General features: G+C 46.8%; 1 long non-coding RNA gene across 1 annotated transcript; it reads right to left on the bottom strand.

Moving 5' to 3' along the window:
- Positions 1–1,499: 1,499 nt before the first annotated feature.
- Positions 1,500–4,364, bottom strand: LOC311619815. The gene is made up of 2 exons (XR_014794586.1): positions 4,159–4,364; positions 1,500–1,899 (listed from the first exon to the last, which is right to left on the bottom strand). It is a non-coding gene; the product is annotated as an uncharacterized lncRNA (long non-coding RNA).
- Between the last annotated feature and the right edge of the window lie 370 nt (positions 4,365–4,734).

Raw genomic sequence — 4,734 nt, 5'->3', positions numbered from 1 at the left:
ACATTCCTCACCCGGGGACACTTTCTTAAGTGGCCTTCCGGGAAGGTGGCTGTTTCATGTTGGGCTCAAAGTCCCTCTGCATCATTTCACCCACCGTGATGCCTCCAACAGCGGCCTGCTTCCCTCGCCTTCCCTCCCCACTCCTGTGGGCCCTGGGGCGCTCCTCTGCCGGGTGAGGACCTGTCATTGGGAAGGGATCTGCCCTCAGACTGGGCCAGGTTCTCACGCAGAGGGCCCCCTGAGAAGCCGCAGCTCAGCCAGCTCTAGTTAGCACACCTGTGTGAAGTGTCCCTGTGTCAAAAAGGAGAGGAGGTATAGAGACTTAGGAATGAACAATCAGAGGTGAGGGTCCTCCAGGGAGACTGGAAACCGATCGTGCTGTCACCACGAAGTGGCTCACAGTGTAAGCGCATTCCTGTCTTCATTATTGCATTGCCTTCGGTATTGATCCATGCTCCCAGACCCCGTGGGAAAGCAGCTTGCATTGTCTCCCAAAGGCCTGTCACAGGCCTGGTGCTGACTGACCCACTCAGGTACCAGGGGGGCTCCGTACCAATCCAGCTTTTGGGACCTTTACCAGCAAACTGGGATCTGGACGTCTGGACCGAGGCTCTGGGGTCTGCAGTTTTCCCAAAGCTCCCCGGAGTCTCTTCCGTGCCAGCGATGTTCAACCAGGGTGCTGCGAGAATTGAAAGTCATGCAATGCCTGTCTGTTTAAAATCAAATTTAAAAAATGACAACAGCCAACGCAACAATAGCCGTCCGGGGTGAGTGAATCAAAGTTACACCCAATTTTTTGTCAGATTGACAAAAGGGTATGTGTTGGTGTGCCTCAGAATTTTAATAGTTTATATGATACGCAATGAAAAAGGTTGGAAATCACTGTTCTACACAACCACGCTTGGAACTCCTGCTTTAGAGCAAATGCTGAGATGCCCTCTCCTCTTTATAAACAATTACATAAGAAAAGTATCAGCAATGAAGAAAGTTTTAATAAAATCAATAAGAGCGTGTCAGCGTATTCCTGCACACCGAAGTGTCAGGGTGGCCTGATGGTGACAATTGTAAAAACGGAGCAACAGCTGACTGACGTTGTAGTAACTGCTACTAACCAAAACCGATTACTGCCAAGGTAACATGAAATGGGTGAGTAGTTTACCTGAAACAAATCTGAAAGGATTACACACAATGGGTGGGATTAAATTTGTATGTCACCATAAAGACAAAGGGAGTGGGAATTGTCAAAGCATAACTCATCTTTCCTGGGAGTCAGGAGGCTCACCCGAAGGCAGAGCGCCCTGAATACAATGGACCAAAACGGACAAATAGGAAAAACAAGGAGTAATCAAGTTTGAGAAAGAGTCATTTGGGAGAGCTAAAAAGATTATAAAATGAAGTGAGGGGAGAGATACATCCGTCAACATCCCTGATGACAGGTAAGGAGAGGGAGATGGCAGGAGCTTAAAGTCTGTGCGAGGCATTTTTCAGGCACCAGAGGAGCTGATGTGAAAATTTATTGGGCAAAAAGACAATGCATATGCTTCACACATAACATGCAGCTAAGTGCCATGCCCGGGCTTACTCACAGAGCTGAATCTGGGAATTCAAGTAGCAAAGTGGGGTTTGGGAGCGGATCATCAACATTCTATTGTACGCCCAGACCCCAAGCCCTGGGAGTAGAGCATCCATCCGCAAAGAAAGGAATTGCAAATATTACATACAAACTAGCTGATGCTGCAGAACCGGAAGGCGTCAGACAAAGAAGGAAGACAATGAACTCCATCAGCTCATAAATAAACGAGTCAACTGGGAGAGTGTGCAGAGCGCCAGCAGCTCTGTAAAATCCGTGGACTTAAGGCCTGGGTCAAAATCAGCAGAGCTCTGTGACATCAGGTGAGGCTGTCACATGAAAAAAAAAATGTAAATATCAATTCATCAGAAACAGAATAAAAAGAAGAAAACACCATGGACAATTTCTAAAACTCAAAGCAATTGTGGGTTTGGTGAGACTCCCAGCTGCAATGTATGCATAGTTCTTGAATGAGAACACAATATTGCAGAACATAACGAATGCCCTCCAAGTAGGAGAACACAGATTAACACTGTGAGCAGGCATGAGAATTAAGTCTGGCTCTGGAAAACCGTGGACAGTGTGGGCCACCTCATTAGGGGACTGGTCACAGTCGATGGTGTGACATTTGACACTAACTGTTTTTAAGCACAGGCCAGCTTCTTCCATTATTAATTTCCACCTGAGGGCAGATGCCAAGCGAACTTCACTTTAGCTGCTGCCTCCTGCTGCCATTTCGACTGTCAGGAACAGCAGGAGTCAAAAATGAGAAGCGCCACCTTTTGAAAACTGACAGCTTTGTGCAGTCCCACGTCTTGGGGAGAGGATTGTCACCCGGGCCTCCCGTTGCCATTTTGACAAAGGAGCGGTTCTCCCACATCCATCTTAAAATGGCAAGTGGAGACACATTTGCAATTGGCTGGACTATCCTGGGGCAGGGAGTAACTCAGAGTCTGTTCAACTGAGAGAAAAAAATTTAATAAAAATATAGGTTTTTCTGTTTGACCTTTAACGTAATAAAGAGAGTGCAATTTACAACGTGGTGAGAGGGCCCATAATAAGCCGAGATGATTTTAGTTCGATTTTTTTAAATAGAGAAAAGGTATTAATTAGCTCTGTAATTAGTGGAGGAGGTAATTAAGAAAAGAGCTCTGAAGGAGTCAAGATGCTGAAATGGATAGAATGGACAGCTGCTTCAAGGTTAATGGTTACAATCCAGGATTTTTTTTTTTTTTAAGAAAATGTATTTTCAAGCATCAGAATTCAATGTTGGGAAAGAGCCAAAGGGATGCTGGAACCATCGCTCCCCTCAGAGTGTAGCTGGTAAGAAAGAGGCAACGAAGGAGAGGGGAGTGGTGACAGGGAGGCGAGCTTTTGCAGGCACAAAGAAAGGCTGGGGCATGAGTCTGCCAATCAAAAGGAAAAACACATCCTTTTCTCCTTCAGACAACTGTTGTCACAAAATGTAAGCATTTCGAAGAAATACAAATCACCATAATTACTGACCTTATCTATACTAATGAAAGGGTAATATTCAAATTGGTCAGGACACCCTCACAGTAATGACCGAACAGCAGGCTGCATGGGGCGATAGGGCCAGCAGGGGGGTTAGTTGGACAACCAAACGACTGAATAGCAGGCTGTGTGGGGCGGCCAGGCTGGCAGGGGGAGCAATGAGGGGTGACCAGGCCGGCAGGGGGGCAGGAGGGCAGTTGGGGGTGACCAGGTTGGCAGGGAGGGGCAGTTAGGTATGCACGTGAGCAGTTAGAAGCCAGTGGTCCCAAATTGTGAGAGGGATCCCAGATTGGAGAGGGTTCAGGCTGGGCTGAGGGGAACACCCCTCTACTCCATGCTTGAATTTTGTGCACCCGGCCTCTAGTTTTATAACTAAAGACACATTGATCACATTCTAGCTTCATGTGAGGGGGTCAGTGAGGACATGGTGCTGTGTCTGAAGGCCCTGTGTGGCACCCTGCTGCAAAGCATACTGTCAAGAAAGGCAGAGGGGAGGCATCGGCACCCCTGATATCTGCCTCTGCTTTGTTACATCCACTGGACTGTGAGGACCCAAACCCATCTCTCAGCTGCGAGAGTGTAGACAAGGCACAAAAATGCAGGGCACCCCAGAAGCGTATACACACATTAACAGCGGGCAGCTCAGTTTCCACTCCTTTTCCAGTTTAACTGATTTGAAATAATGGGTGAAGCCAGAGTAAGCTTTGACCAAAGGAAATTTATCCGCTAGGCTTTTTTATGGGGAAATATAAAAGACAAAATTTATGGTACAAAACTGGCCATAGCTGACAAACTGAGGGCACATAGATAGCAGAGAAAATGATTCTTGATGTTTGTGACTCCTTTGCTTCATGTTATCAGCAGTTTGAAAACAGGCGCTGACAAAAAGTTACTCGTTTCTAGAGATTCATTTAAATTTTGAAAATGAAGTGTATGTTAATAAATATTGACTTCATAATCATTCAAAGTGCGTGTACAATTTTGGGACACCCTAAATAAGAGACTCTCTAGTGAAATTTAAGGGAACCCCAGTTGGATTGGGTAATACGAAAAGATGGCAAAGGCAACCATACCCCCTTCCCAGACATGCTATGGACTCAGATGACAAGAGGTGATGAGCCAGGATGCCTACGGGAGCAAAATCCACCCTCCCTCACAGGAAGTGGCTTCTAGTCTGAGGTTGAGCAGTGGATGCAGCACTGTGCAGAGACCTGCCACAGGTTATCTTCAGAACCTAGGTAAGCAGAGGCAGGGTACCTTCTCCCGGGTCCCATCTGGGCCTACTTTGAAAGGACAAGCTGGGTGTCACTCAGTGGCTCACCTCGTGGCCGTAATGATCGAGTGGTAATGGGGATCACACCTGGACGATTGTCCTGATACTCTTCTTCCACCATCTTCTTCCACGTGAGGAACTAACTTCCCACCACCTCTGGTCAGAGCAGCTACACAATTCAGGGTTTAAGTTCTCTCAGTTTTCCACATCCATGCAGAGCCTAATCTTGGGCTTTCTAGTCCATGAAATAAGAGCCACTTTTCTGATAGCATCTGCCCTAATGCTGATCAGACCTGAGTGCTAACTTAACTCTCCTTTGCCGAGAGGCTCTGAAGGCAGACCAGTCCATCTGAAATTATTTATGGCCTTTGAGTGA

The sequence above is a fragment of the Pipistrellus hanaki genome (assembly GCF_964339955.1).
Source record: "Pipistrellus hanaki genome assembly, chromosome: 3".
Taxonomy (NCBI): Eukaryota; Metazoa; Chordata; class Mammalia; order Chiroptera; family Vespertilionidae; genus Pipistrellus; species Pipistrellus hanaki.
This window is presented reverse-complemented; position numbering and strand designations above follow the sequence as displayed.